Consider the following 16,894-nt stretch of genomic DNA (forward strand, 5'->3'; position numbering starts at 1 on the left):
GCTGTTATTTAAAATCACCTCCTACACATTTAATCAAAAGCAGTGGCCTGCATATTAAATTCATTCATTTCATAGAAATAGCATCCTGTGAATGTTCTCCTGCTCAGTCTCACATATACACCCCCTCACTCCCTCTGTCTGCCTCTCAGTCAGTCATTCTGTACTGTTTACAATAATTACCGCAGTGTCTGTGAGTATTTGTGTCTAATGGACAGACCCACACAAAATCAGCTCTCAGAGAATTAACATTATTATTATTGTTGTAATTTATTAATTAACCTAATTAGCTTAAAAATGTTAATTGAAAAAGCAATAATTTATTATAAATATTGATCTCTGAAATAATAATATTACTGTTATTATTAGTGTAACAAATCAGTAAATATTGTTTATTCTCTTTATATTATTGTTATAGTTTATAATAATAATAATACATTCTTTAATTAATTTTAAAATTCATTAATAAAACAAGCAAAACATAAATCTGAATTATTTTTTATTTTATTTTATATTTATTTTATTTTATTTATTATTGTTGCTATGGTTAATACCAGTAACAACAATAATAATGATATTAATAATATACTATTTTAATTTATTCAACTTTAATTAAGCTAATTAACTTAATATATAACTTTTTGAATTTATTATCAAATAAATAATTAGCTCTGAAATTATATTATTGTTATTATTAGAGTGATAAGTGATCAGTAAATATTTTGTTCTCTTCATATTATTGTTTTCATAATAATAATAATACATTCTTCAATTTGGGTTAAAATTAATTATTAATTTAATAAGTGAATAAGTATACATTAATAAAATATGCAAACAAATAATTGTAAAGTAATTTTATTAAAGTAATTTCTATTAAATTTGGAATTATTGTTGCTATGGGTAATAATAACAGCAATAATAATAATAATAATAATAATAATATACTATTTTAATGTATTCAACTTTAATTATGCTAATGAACTAACAAAAATAATAATTATTTTAAAAAACAATAATTTATTCTGAAATAATATTTTTGTTATTATTACTGTAATAAATCAGTAATTATTATTATTATTTTATTGTATTTATTATTTTTTATATTTTATTTTATTTATTATTGTTGTTAATATTGTTTTATTGTTATTTATTTTTATTGTTAACAGCAACAACAATAATATATTATTTTAATTTATTCAACTTTAATTAAGTGAATTAACTTATAATTATTATTTGAAAAATATATATTAATTTATTGTAATAATAATTTATTAATTTATTATCAAATAAATAATTTGCCGAAATAATAATATTATTGTTATTATTAGTGTAATAAATCTATTTATAATGTAATAATAATAAATTCTTCAATTTGGGCTTATTAGGGTAATTAATTTTAAAATTAACCATTAATTTAATAAGTAAATAAATTAAGCATTCATTAATAAAATAAGCAACCAAATAATTCTATAGTAATTATTTTATTTCATTTATTATTGTCGCTATGGTTAATAACAACAGCAATTTAATTTATTCAGTACTATTTTAATTATTTAATATGATTAACTTTAGTTATGCTAATGAACCAACAAAAATAATGATTAATTTAAAAAGCAAAAATTTATTAATTTATTATTAAATAATTAGCTCTGAAATAAAAATATTATTGTAATTATTAGTGTAGGAAAAAGGCAACAAAATACTGGTATTATTTGACATTATTAAATAATACAGTTTTTTTTCATAACATATCATAAATTAAAGTCTAATTAATGCTTAACATCTGTAGGAAATATGTCAGTATGGGAAATAAAATGCTTATCAAGTGATTTCACTGGGTCTTTTATATATAGAATATGATACACTTTGAACATGCACTGTTCAATCTAAGTTAAGATTAGATTATTTTAAAGAATTCTACAGAGTTAATTCAGATTTTATGAAATATACAAATACTCATTGCATAACGAAACCAAATGTTTGACCTCTTTATCTCTCTCTGTCGGCCTGTCTGTTCTCTTCATTCTCTGCTCTCTCGCTCCCGCTTTTTTCCTCTCTATAGTTCATGTTTCTAAATCCTTTTTAGCTTTTACCCTAATTTTCTCTTTTTTCTCCATTCCTCTCTGTATCACCCTGTCTCTCTGCCTCTCTTTTTTCCTTAGAGACAAAGGACTGTCTACCAGCAGTGACGCACATAGGGCTTTTGTGCAGAGAGGCATTTGAGCAAACATATTCGTGTGTCTAAAACGGGAGGGGGGGAGCTGAGAGAAAGAGAGAGAGAGAGAAATGCAGGGGACGTGAACTGTATGTGAACATGAGCCATGCCTGTGAAGGCATGCCAGGTAATAAACAGTCTTTTTCACTAATTAAAGCTGGCTGTGAGGTACATCTCATCTCACCTCAGCAGGTGTGAACGGGCTCCCGTTGACTAATCTTCTAATAATGTTATATATGTTATGACTCAAATATCACAGTACGGTGATTCAGAGACTATTGAATAAGGTTTGAGAAGCTGCTAATGAATGTTGCGTTGCTCTTCTCATCAGAAGAGATGACATATCTCTGAATCACATGTGTCTTCCTCTAGATCTTGTGAGAGGCTGCCTAGAAATGATGTAAAAACTGCCCTGTGATAACATCACATGCGTTAGAGAGCTTTACACCATGTGAGCGTACCTCATATTGTCCTTTACCGACATTGCAATATTTACAGGAAACTTTGTAAGCTGCTCAGCAGTTGAAAGAGCGGTTGAAAGGGTCTTTGATGTTTGTTGTCTAAACTCAGAGAGAAGTTCTAGGAAAAGCCATGACTGATGTAATGACATGTTCAGGATTTTTGTAGACTTGCCAGCTGTACGAACAACTTAAAATGTAAAATACGTACGATTTAGCCAAAAACTTACAATGGTGACAAAAAGTTTTGAGAATTACATAAATATTGGAAATTGGAAAAGTTGCTGCTTAAGTTTTTATAATAGCAATTTGCATATACTCCAGAATGTTAGGAAGAGTGATCAGATGAATTGCATAGTCCTTCTTTGCCATGAAAATTAACTTAATCCCGAAAAAAACTTTCCACTGCATTTTATTGCTGTCATTAAAGGACCTGCTGAGATCATTTCAGTAATCGTCTTGTTAACTCAGGTGAGAATGTTGACGAGCACAAGGCTGGAGATCATTATGTCAGGCTGATTGGGTTAGAATGGCAGACTTGACATGTTAAAAGGAGGGTGATGCTTGAAATCATTGTTCTTCCATTGTTAACCATGGTGACCTGCACAGAAATGCGTGCAGCCATCATTGCGTTGCATAAAAATGGCTTCACAGGCAATGATTTTGTGGCTACTAAGATTGAACCTAAATCAACAATTTATAGGATCATCAAGAACTTCAAGGAAAGAGGTTCAATTCTTGTTAAGAAGGCTTCAGGGCGTCCAAGAAAGTCCAGCAAGCTCCAGGATCGTCTCCTAAAGAGGAATCAGCTGCGGGATCAGAGTGCCACCAGTGCAGAGCTTGCTCAGGAATGGCAGCAGGCAGGTGTGAGCGCATCTGGACACACAGTGAGGCCAAGACTTTTGGAAGATGGCCTGGTATCAAGAAGGGCAGCAAAGAAGCCACTTCTCTCCAAAAAAAAAAAAAACATCAGGGACAGATTGATCTTCTGCTAAAAGTATGGCGAATGGACTGCTGAGGACTGGGGCAAAGTCATATTCTCCGATGAAGCCTCTTTCCGATTGTTTGGGGCATCTGGAAAAAGGCTTGTCCAGAGAAGAAAAGGTGAACGCTACCATCAGTCCTGTGTCATGCCAACAGTAAAGTATCCTGAGACCATTCATGTGTGGGGTTGCTTCTCATCCAAGGGAGTGGGCTCACTCACAATTTTGCCCAAAAACACAACCATGAATAAAGAATGGTACCAAAACACCCTCCAACAGCAACTTCTTCCAACAATCCAACAACAGTTTGGTGAAGAACAATGCATTTTCCAGCACGATGGAGCACCGTGCCATAAGGCAAAAGTGATAACTAAGTGGCTCGGGGACCAAAACGTTGAAATTTTGGGTCCATGGCCTGGAAACTCCCCAGATCTTAATCCCATTGAGAACTTGTGGTCAATCCTCAAGAGGCGGGTGGACAAACAAAAACCCACTGATTCTGACAAACTCCAAGAAGTGATTATGAAAGAATGGGTTGCTATCAGTCAGGATTTGGCCCAGAAGTTGTTTGAGAGCATGCCCAGTCGAATTACAGAGGTCCTGAAAAAGAAGGGCCAACACTGCAAATACTGACTCTTTGCATAAATGTCATGTAATTGTCGATAAAAGCCTTTGAAACTTACGAAGTGCTTGTAATTATTTTTCAGTACATCACAGAAACAACTGAAACAAAGATCTAAAAGCAGTTTGGCAGCAAACTTTGTGAAAACTAATATTTGTGTCATTCTCAAAACTTTTGGCCACGACTGTACATTTCTACACTGTAAAAAGTTTTCACCAGTTTCAACTTAAAAACTTAAGTTTAGCAGCTGCATAAAAAGTTAAATCAACTTTTAAATTCAATTTTATTCTCGTGAGTTGAAATTAATATTAGTTTTAAGTTGATTTAACTTAAAATTTTAAGGCAGCTGCTGAATTTATGTTTTTAAGTTGAAATTGGTAAAAACTTTTTACAGTGTACGAGTGAGGTTGTATGAATTTGTACGAATTAGTCATCTCGTAAAATATGTACGAATCGCAGTGAGATCAGGTTGAGTTATCATATTTGATCCTAACAGCTGTAGAAGGGCAGTTTTAGCATATTTCATAAATGAATTGTATTCTGCACAGTATAAAAACTGTGAGATATTAAAGATATTTGAAAAAGAAGATCAAAATTAGAGAACACTTACAGATACCTCCAAGTTATTGGTGTTAATCTGGCACCTATTGTTATTTTTCTTAATCATATGACAAATCCTATTTTACTTGAAGCATTCATCCAATTTTACTGAGATTGTAAGATGGTGGGCCGCTCTAAGGGAGGTTGTCCAGATGAAGGCCAAAGGAATGGCCCTTTCAGCCACTGCAAGAGAAGTCGGTCATTCCAGTTCTGTGATTTCTCAATTATTGCAGCTCTACAATGACACTGATTAATTTCAAGTCCCTCAAAAGGTTGGTCGTCCACTTAAGACAAATCTACAAGAAGACAGGATAATGCTGAGACTCTCAATGGGGAATTGGTTCAACACTGCAGCTGGAAGTGCTTGTTAGTTCAGTGCTGAACAGGTTCAGGATCTGTCTCGGCATGTTAAAGGGAAGTCAGACTTAAAAGGGAACTCTGCAGTGACCAAACCTCTCATCAGTAGAGAGAATCAAAAGGCTAAGCTCACCTTTGCTGAGGAGCATGTTGTGTGGAAAGAGGAGAACTTGTCCAAAGTTCACTTTAGTGACGAGAGCAAGTTTAATTTATTTGGGTCTAATGGGAAATATTTTGTTTGTTTGTGGAAAGAATGACGTTCAAGAAGTCAGTGAAAGGTGGAGGAGAAAGTGTCATGGTTGAGGGATGTTTTCTGCAGGAGTTGAGCCACGTATACAGATACATGGCATAGTAAATGCAAATGTTTATCAGAACCTCCTTCAGTCTTTCATGCAAGACAATGCTCCAGCAACTGCAAAATGAGTAAAGCAGTTCCCTGAAGCTAAAAACACTGAAATAATGAAATGGCCAGGCCCAGAGTCCTCATCTAAGCTTGATTGAAAATCTCTGGAAAATTCTTGGTGACAGTTATGGATAAAAAACCCACTACAGTTACCAAACTATGGAAGAGAGTGGAAGAAGAAAGGATCGAGATCACACCGGTGCAGTGTGAGAAACTAAACTAATGATGTGGCCGCAGATGTGCTGAAGTCATTTAAAGCAAGGGTTTCATCACTTCTAATTTCCAACAGCTGTAACCCTCCAATTTGAGTTGTAATCTTCTTGTGCTACAGTGGTTACTGTTCTCCAATTTTAATCACTGTGTTTTATGCTAAAGGTTTTTGTTGAAATACCTTGGTTATTTTGTCAAATATGTGACCCTGGACCACAAGTTGTAAGTAGCACAAATATGTTTGTAGCAATAGCCAACAAAACATTGTATGTGTTAAAAATGATTCATTTTTCTTTTATGCCAAAAATCACTAAGATATTAAGTAAAGATCATGTTTTCATTAAGATATTTTCTACCGTTAATATATCAAAACTTAATTTTGGATTAGTAATATGCATTGCTAAGAACTTCATTTGGACAACTTTAAAGGCAATTTTCTTAATATTTAGATTTTGCACCCTCAGATTCCTGATTTTCAAGTAGCTGTATCTCGGCCAAATATTGTCCTATTCTAAGAAAGGATAATTATTTTTTCGGTTTTCATGTGATGTATAAAGCTCAAATTAAAAAAATTTATCCTTACGACTGGTTTTGTAGTTCAGGGTCACATAAAGGTCCTTTTCAAAAAATTAGCATATTGTGATAAAGTTCATTATTTTCTGTAATGTACTGATAAACATTAGACTTTCATATATTTTATATTCATTACTGAAGTAGTTCAAGCCTTTTATTGTTTTAATATTGATGATTTTGGCATACAGCTCATGAAAACCCAAAATTCCTATCTCAAAAAATTAATATATTTCATCCGACCAATAAAAGAAAAGTGTTTTTAATACAAAAAAAGTCAACCTTCAAATAATTATGTTCAGTTATGCACTCGATACTTGGTCGGGAATCCTTTTGCAGAAATGACTGCTTCAATGCGGCGTGGCATGGAGGCAATCAGCCTGTGGCACTGCTGAGGTGTTATGGAGGCCCAGGATGCTTCGATAGCGGCCTTAAGCTCATCCAGAGTGTTGGGTCTTGCGTCTCTCAACTTTCTCTTCACAATATCCCACAGATTCTCTATGGGGTTCAGGTCAGGAGAGTTGGCAGGCCAATTGAGCACAGTAATACCATGGTCAGTAAACCATTTACCAGTGGTTTTGGCACTGTGAGCAGGTGCCAGGTCGTGCTGAAAAATGAAATCTTCATCTCCATAAAGCTTTTCAGCAGATGGAAGCATGAAGTGCTCCAAAATCTCCTGATAGCTAGCTGCATTGACCCTGCCCTTGATAAAACACAGTGGACCAACACCAGCAGCTGACATGGCACCCCAGACCATCACTGACTGTGGGTACTTGACACTGGACTTCAGGCATTTTGGCATTTCCCTCTCCCCAGTCTTCCTCCAGACTCTGGCACCTTGATTTCCGAATGACATGCAAAATTTGCTTTCATCCGAAAAAAGTACTTTGGTCCACTGTGTTTTATCAAGGGCAGGGTCAATGCAGCTAGCTATCAGGAGATTTTGGAGCACTTCATGCTTCCATCTGCTGAAAAGCTTTATGGAGATGAAGATTTCATTTTTCAGCATGACCTGGCACCTGCTCACAGTGCCAAAACCACTGGTAAAGGGTTTACTGACCATGGTATTACTGTGCTCAATTGGCCTGCCAACTCTCCTGACCTGAACCCCATAGAGAATCTGTGGGATATTGTGAAGAGAAAGTTGAGAGACGCAAGACCCAACACTCTGGATGAGCTTAAGGCCGCTATCGAAGCATCCTGGGCCTCCATAACACCTCAGCAGTGCCACAGGCTGATTGCCTCCATGCCACACCGCATTGAAGCAGTCATTTCTGCAAAAGGAGTATTGAGTGCATAACTGAACATAATTATTTGAAGGTTGACTTTTTTTGTATTAAAAACACTTTTCTTTTATTGGTCGGATGAAATATGCTAATTTTTTTAGATAGGAATTTTGGGTTTTCATGAGCTGTATGCCAAAATCATCAATATTAAAACAATAAAAGGCTTGAACTACTTCAGTTGTGTAGTAATGAATCTAAAATATATGAACGTCTAATGTTTATCAGTACATTACAGAAAATAATGAACTTTATCACAATATGCTAATTTTTTGAAAAGGACCTGTATGTTAGTAAAACAGTGGTATACCTAGAGCTAATATTCCTTAAATTTTTGAGTGATGAATATTAACGATATTTCAATTTTGATTGTTCTTCTAATTTTTATCTCAACTGAATACATTTTTTTTCTTTGATGATAAGAAAGTTCAAAGGAACAACATTTATTTTAATAGAACTAGAATGCTCCATAACATTACGGATGAGAAAACAAAAGTGATGGACTAAATTTTATATTATTTTGTAAAGTTACTTCAAGAAATGTGGTTTTATGAATAGCTTACCAACAAAAATGAACTAAAAACATAAATTTGAATTTGAAATCACAGTATAAATCTCTTCATAGGCAAATGCATCAGGGAACTCATGCATTCAGATGAATCATTCGAAAAAAAATGTAAGTGAGAAAGAGAACATTGTAGGAGGGCCTGTTCATTTATTATCTCTGTAAAACCACAATGTGACAAATGTATCATGATACACCGCTACTTCTTGGAAAAGCAGCAATAGCTTGAAAACAGCTACTAAAAATGAGTGCCGTCACTACTTTTAATTAGTTACTCCCCATTTTGCCAACACTCTGTTTGGTTTACTGACCCACTGCAAACAGGCATTTTGATGTCCATCATAGAATGTCATCAAATTACTGTTCCACCATAAGAATTTCAACAACACAGCAGAACACGTTTGCATTTTCCAGATCAAATTATAGAAAGGAAGCATTAAACATACTGTCAGCATAGCTTGAGATATATACGTCATGGTATTGATTCAGTGAGAGGGGGATCCATAAATATTTGGAGCTGCCTCTCATTTAGGCAATGGGTCATTGATTGGCACAGCAGAGATGATTGAGTTACAGGAAATGACGGTTTGTTTGCCTGACATACCCTGCAGATGCCAGCACAGCTTGCTTTATGAACTTTGAACTCTGACCCATTAGCCAAATAGGAATTGAACAACAATGTTCTGTCCAACAAACATGCACTTCCTTTGTCTGTGTTTGTTTGTGCGCATTATGTGCTTTCATTAACGCTGTGCGTTCAGTTCTGAGGACAGCAGCTCCAAATAGTTAGTGCTGTTGTTTGTAAAAAGACTTCTTTGAAAGTGATTCTTTGACGTACGAACTCACGAGGTGGGGATGGAGCTGCCAAAATCAACAGATAATGGGAAAAACAAATTTAACAATCAGTCAAAGAAGAAAAGCTTCTCTATGCTTTTTCCTCCCCTCTATTCTCTCTTCATCATTCTCACAGTCGTTTTGGATCAAAACAGCACTATAACAAGCAACCAGCTGCACATAGGCACATTTTTGACTATAGCCCTGAAGTCTGGTCCAGTTTCAAGCTTTTTTGAGCAAAAAGAAAGATCTGGCTAACGAACATGAAAAGTAATAATTTATAGCTCATTTAGCCTGATCAATAACACCAATCAATCACATCTAAACAGCCGATTTTAGCCAGCTTTTGTCATTTTTGCGTGCAATATGTATGATACAGTAAGTGAGTGGATTCTGGGTGGTAGTAAGTTTGAGATTCACAAGAGACCTACAAGATTTAAAAGGGGACATCTGAAGCAAAATTCACGTTTATATGGTGTTTGCATATACAGTGACTTGCAAAGTATTCTTTTTTTCACATTTTGTTATGTTGCTGCCTTATGTTAAACTGGTTTATATAACTTATTTCCACATCAATCTACACCCCATGCACCATAATGGCAAAGCAAAAAAAAAAAAAAAAACATCTTTGCAAATTTATTAAAAATAAATAACTTCAATTATTACGTTGCATAAGTATTCATACCCTTATCTGGGACAGTTAAAATTCAGCTAAGGAGCATTCATATTGCTTGTAAATGTTACTACACTTCGAGCAAAGTTAACCTGTGGCAAATTCAATTGAATGGGTATGATTTGGAAAGGCACACATCTTAAAAGTTCTAACAGTTGAAAATGCATATCAAAGCAAAAACCAAGCCCTGAGGTGAAAAAAAAAACTGCCCGTAGAGCTCAGAGACAGGATTGCATCAAGCCACACATCTGGGGAAGATTTTAGAAAAATTCTTCTGCGTTGAAGGTTCACAGAAGAATATAGTCTCCATTAACCTTAATGGAAGAAATTTGAAACAACCAGGAATCTTCCTAGAGCTGGACTCCTGACCAAACTGAGCAAATGATGGAGATGGGCCAATAACCTGATGGTCACTCTAGTTGAGCTCCATGATCATATACAGTATATCACAATAGTGAGTACACCCCTCATATTTCAGCATATTTTCGACATATCTTCTCAAGGGACAATACTATAGAAATGAAACTTGAATTTATTTTAGAGTAGTCAATGTGCAGCTTGTATAGCAGTATAGATTTACTGTCCCCTGAAAATAACTCAACATACAGCCATTATTGTCAAAATAGCTGGCAGTGAGTACACCCTAAGTGAACTTGTCCAAAGTGTCAATATATTTTGTTAGCACCATTGTTATCTGGCACTGCCTTAATCATCCTGGGCATGGAATTGACCAGAGCTGCACAGGTTGTTGCTGAGATCCTCTTCCACTCCTCACAGAGCTGCTGCACGTTAGACACATGGTGCTTCTCCACCTTACGCTTGAGGATGCCCCACAGGTGCTTAATAGGGTTCAGGTCTGAAGACATACTTGGCCACCCCATCACCTTCAGCTTTAGCTTCCTCAACAAGGCAGTTGTCATCTTGGTGTGGCAAGACTCAATCTTCTCCTCAATGAAGACACATGAAAACACTCTTGGAATTTGCAAAAAAAAGCATCTGAATGACCCTCAGACTGAGAGAAACAAGATTCTGTGGTATCTTAATGTTTGAAGGAAACCAGGCACCTGCAGAGTACCATCCTAAAAGTAAAGTGTCCTGGTAGAAGCCTCATGCTGTGGGGCTGTTTTTCAGCAGCAGGGACTGAGGGACTCATCAGAGTAGAAGAAAAGCTCAATGCACCAACATATTGAGATAGCCTTAATGAAAACCCAGTCCAGAGCATTCAGATCCTGAGACTGGTTCTTTCAGTGTGTGGACACAGCCACCCTACAATGATGAAAATCCATTCACTCCTTTGTTTTTATTCCCCCAAAAACCTAAACAGTCTAAATTATTAAGCCGTTTTGATTTTCTGAGCAGTGTGACATCACACTGCTCAAGCCCTGCCCACGGCTACTGATGGACTGTCCCGTATTAGCATTTTTTTTTGTCCTCAGCCAGTTGTACACTGTCCGCCTTTTTCTCCACGCTGTAGCAACAACTATGTTTCGTAAGCAATGCAGGTGTTTTGTATTTGGATGTAAAAGTGAACATAAGAGTCTTCATTTTCTCCCAACATCAGAGCCACTGAGGACGCAATAGATTAGTTTTGTTTTTTAAGGTAACGTGACACCAAATACACAAAAAAAAACTAAAGGGAGGGGCAGGGTGAGCATTAGCTTATTGTGATTTAAAAAGACATGCACCAAAACAGGTAGCAGTAAACAGAGCTGTTTTTGGTCATCCGATGTCCCTTATAAACATGTTTAGTCTTAGCTAAGCAGGCAAGCAGTTACTGACTTCTAATCTGGATTGTCTTTATGAGAGCACAGGAAAGGCTCAATTTATTTTGGACATATTCAATTTATAATTATGTACAGTGGTTGCATGATCTTGAAGATATATAGTATTCTGACATCAGTAGATAATGTGAAGTAAGTGGAGTGTAATTGAGCAGGGGTCATATTTCAGTATGACTACGCTTGGAAATTGTGGTTGCTGTGGTTGTTTCCTAAAAACAAAAAAAAAGTTGTGGCAAATTCCATCACAAACTCTGAAATCCTTTCTAACCCATTATAACAGACCAATGCAAAATATGAAAGGCTTTTTAATGCCACGTGCAAACAAAGGCCCCTCCCAACAGAGTTTCTAAAGTTTTTGTATGACAAGACTTTAAACACGTTCGTGCCTTTCATAATAGCTCGGCAGATTAGCAGCTGAATATTACTGTAGTTCATCATGCTGTGGTGATATATGACGTACAAGAGCAAGGAATTTGCAAACAATGGGGTGGTACTGCAAAATGCTCCTTTCAAAAGCACATGCGATGGCATTAGTTTCGCAAACAATACTATTTGAAAAACTTACTGAGTATGCCATGCATGTTTATAATGCGGGTATGAAAAGAACAGATGAGAGCCGTTCATTCTTTAATGACAGAAAAAGTGAAGGTAAATAGGGCGTATCTAGATAATGACATGGCAACGTGACTTAGACAGCATGCTAATTCTATGGCTTTGAGTAAACAGTGATTGTTTTGTGTGCTACGGCTAACATGGCTATTTTGATTGGGAGAGATGTTGGTCAAGTCGTATGGATGGTCAAGAGTGGTTAAACAGCAACAGCTAAAACACTTTTTTTGGGGACAGTTGAAGTAAGTTATTATGATTAGTAAAAGCACTACACAGTGTTTGTCACAGACTGTTTTATTCAGGCTTCTCTCTCTTCCATAAACACATGCGTCCACACATCCTCTTGGACTATATCTTGACAATGACGTCACACGGAAATGGCCAGTAGTACTATGAATCATTGCTCATGCCAATAGCCTTCCTCAACTGTTTAGGAGACATCTGTGTTTATATGTTTTGGTGTTTTTGAAGATTTTTTCAGTGCACCTTTTATACATTTAGTGTTTCTTCAAATTAATTAAAAATGAAAGACATAGTATATTACCTTCCTTATCTTTGTGTGGCATGCATAGAGTTAGACTACCTGCAAACATTTTTTTTTCTGTCATACAAAACACCAATGTTTCCATTTCCATGCATATTTAATATACAGTTGAAGTCAAAAGTTTACATACACCTTGCAGAATCTGCAAAATGTTAATAATTTTACCAAAATAAAAGGGAACATACAAAATGCATGGCATTTTTTATTTTGTACCGACCTGAATAAGATACTTCACATAAAAGATGTTTACATATAGTCCACAGGAGAAAATAATAGTTGAATTTATTAAAATTACCCTGTTCAAAAGTTTACATACACTTGATTCTTAATACTGTGTTGTTACCTGAATGATCCACAGCTGTTGATCAGCTGTTCATGAGTCCCTTGTTTGTCGTAAATAGTTAAACTGTCCACTGTTCTTCAGAAAAATCCTTAAGGTCGCACACATTCTTTGGTTTTTCAGCATTTTTTGTGTATTTGAACCCTTTCCAACAATGACTGTATGATTTTGAGATCCATCTTTTCACACTGAGGACAACTGAGGGACTCATATGCAACTATTACAGAAGGTTCAAACTGATGCTCCAGAAGGAAACACGATGCATTAAGAGCTGGAGGGTGAATACTTTCTGAATATGAAGATCAGGGTAAATGTAACTTATTTTGTCTTCAACATGTACGTATCTTCTGTACCTTCTGAAGGGCAGTACTAAATAAAAAAAAAAAAAATTATATTTAGGCAAAATAAGAAAAATGTACACATCTTCGTTCTGTTCAAAACTGTTCACCCCCTGGTTCTTAATGCATCGTTTTTCCTTCGGAAGCATCAGTGAGTGTTTGAACCTTCTGTAAAAGAGTTCAAACACACAAAAATGCTGAAAAACCAAAGAATTTGTGGGACCTGAAGTATTTTTCTGAAGAACAGCGGGCAGCTTAACTGTTCAGGACAAACAAGGGACTCATGAACAACTATCACTAAAAAAACACAGATGTTGGATCATTCAGTTAACAACACAGTGTTAAAAATCAAGTGTATGTAAACTTCTGAACAGGGTAATTTTTATAAATTCAGTTATTATTTTCACTTGTGGACTATGTGTAAGCATATTTAATGTGAAACATTTTATTCAGGTCAGCACTAAATAAAAAACAACATACATTTTGTATGATCCCTCTTATTTTGATAAAATAATTAACATTTTGCAGATTCTCTAAGGTATATGCAAACTTTTAACCTTTGAACTGTACCCACAGCATAAATATCCAAAAGTATAAAAAAGTCAAGTTGAAGTACATACATAGCACATTGTGTTAAATCTATAACCATGTCATATTTTATCATTTTGCATTTTTATATATTTAACATTTTTGACAATATTATAATGCCTAATTTCTCATTCTAATTTTAGCGAGTGCATTCACAGCTCACTTAATGAGCTTAAATTACCTGACAGTCTAAGTCGAGGGTCTGTTAATATTTTTCACCTTAAAACTATCAACAGTAATATAAATACATTGTGTCAAGATGTTTCCAGAAAATGTGCATTTTTTTAAGCATTGGTGGCAATTTAGTGTGGGAGTTTAATATGTGTAATTAGTTATAATCAAATGTAATAACTTGCATTTTTAACTAGTAAAATATGTCTGAGAGCTTATTAGTGTGCTGTCCTTTTTAATGAATTGGAAGCAGTAATGTCTGATTTATGAATTATGGAGCTGGCTTGAATGAGCTCTTACAGTAAAATGCATAATATGTCTGAGAGCTCATTAATATTCTTTCTAATTCTAGTCTTCATAGCTCGATAATGCATCTTACTGTGCATTTCATATTCTTTTCATTTGGTGCAGAACACGTTGCATGTCAGATTATGGAATTAAAATGCTTTGGAAATGCCATTTAATGTGAAAGGGCACAGTTTCTCTGAAAAAGTCTCATTTGAGAATTGATATTATAATTGTGCAGTGACCTAAATGTCTGGTAGGATTAAATCGCTCAAAGTTAAGAGTCTAGAGCAGAACACAGGTGGCATCATGCTACAGGTTGCATAACAAATAGGATCATATCAAAGTCAGATTACATTCAAAGCAGAGAGATATGCAAACAGGTTGGGTTAAAGTCATCTGCAATGCAAACGGAGTGCTAGGAGTTTTACTGCTAGCGTGTGACCTTTAGGGCTGTGCAGTTTTGATGCTTTAGGTACAGTCAGGTGAAAGTATATGACATTTGAGTCAGCTGGTTTCTTTGCATCGTGTTTGCATTCCTCCAGCTGAGCAAAGATTAACCAGCAGCGTGGGATGACCTGCTTTTTTTCACCTCCGTCTGTGGAGGCGGTATCTGTGTTGTTTTGCCTCCCCCATCAACTGTTTCTACCTCATTTTCTTCCCCTTTTCCTATTCTTCTAGTAATGCTTTGGCATTTCTGCACTGCATTTTCTTACTTGGTATTTTTGTCTTGTTTTTCAGTACAAATATTAATATTTTCAATACTCATAAACTCATAAATGACTTGTTTCAAAAGTAAGTTAAAGGAGAAGTTCACTTCTCCTTTAAAACTCCGAAAAACTCCCATCTAATTTTCTCCTCCAACTTCAAAATCATCCTACATCGTTGCAGAAGTACCGACCCAGTGTTTACAAAGTGAAGATGCAAAGAAGATCAAAAGCACTTTACAAAAAAAAAGGTAAAACAGTGATGTAAGATGATTTTGATTTTTGGAGAAAAAAATGAAATGGGAGTTTTTTAGACATACCCTAACTGTCTTGAACCAGAATACACAGAGTTCACGCAAAACAAGACTAAACAAGAAGAGCATTTGAGTTTAAAAAGTACATAAATTGTATTTTTTTTAGAGAATAACTGATCGTTTCGCTAGATAAGACCCTTATTCCTTGGCTTGGATCATTTAGAGCCCTTTGAAGCTGCATTTAAACTGCATTTTGCAAGTTCAAACTCAGGGGCACCATAGAAGTCCACTATATAGAGAGAAATCCTGCAATGTTTTCCTCAAAAAACATAATTTCTTTATGATTGAAGACAGAAAGACATGAACATCTTGGATAACAAGGGGGTGAGTAAATTATCTGTAAATTTTGAAAAATTGCTGAAAATTTACTGACCCCTGGGTCATCCAAGATGTAAAAGAGTTTGTTTTTTTCATCTGAATAGATTTGGAGAAATTTAGCATTGCATTACTTACTCACCATTGGATCCTCTGCAGTGAGTGGATGCCATCAGAATGAGAGTCCAAACATCTGATAAAAACACAATCATCTTCAAGTAATCCACATGACTCCAGACTATTATTAAGGCATTTTAACTTTAAACTGTCGCTTCTAGCAAAAATACGATACTCCATAGTAATGCTTCCTTCAGTGAAACATCTCATCCCCTATTGTCCTCTCACATCAAAATCCACTGACATATTTGCTTACTGACTGTTTTTACTTGTAAACAATGCTTGATCAAGCAATATTACAGAGGACTTGTGTAGACACATTGGTTTGAAGTTAAAAACTTCTTAATGATAGTTTTGTTGCTTACAAATGTGCAGCTTGAGGACTGCTTACATTACTTGTGGATTATTGTGATGTCTTTACCAGCTGTTTGGACTGTCATTCTGACGGCACCCATTCACTGCAGATGACTCATTGGTGAGCAAGTGATGTAATGCTACATTTCTCCAAATCTGTTTTGATGAACTCATTTACATCCTGATGGATTGTGGGTGAATACATTTTCAGCAAATTTTCATTTTGGGGTATTCATTTAAAAACAGAAAATAAACTTGTTTTCCTTTTGAGTAAAGTTTATTTTTTACCCCACTGGCAGATATTGGTCCTGTTTTAATCTTAAAACTCACTTGATAGATTTTTCAGAAAACAGGACTATAAGAAAATCTTTTTTAGCAGTGTGCAGTTGTACAGTGTCTTGTTTGTTTATTCTTGCAGTCTATTCCAGTTCCACCATGACTCAGAAAACTTTTTGACACCACTATAAGCACGGAGCGGAAAAGTTTGTGTGCTGTCGAATGTGTTGAATGTCTCACCACCAAAACCAAGAAACTCCTTCGGAGACTTCTACAGTCTTTTCGCGTGGGCAGCATCTCCTGTGTTTTCAAAAGGTTGTCCGCTTTTGAGGGAGACCCCTCATTAATGTCACGGTGTGAAGGTACTATATTGGGGTTTCTTCTC

The sequence above is a fragment of the Garra rufa genome, chromosome 8, assembly GCF_049309525.1.
Source record: "Garra rufa chromosome 8, GarRuf1.0, whole genome shotgun sequence".
In the NCBI taxonomy this organism is placed as follows: domain Eukaryota; kingdom Metazoa; phylum Chordata; class Actinopteri; order Cypriniformes; family Cyprinidae; genus Garra; species Garra rufa.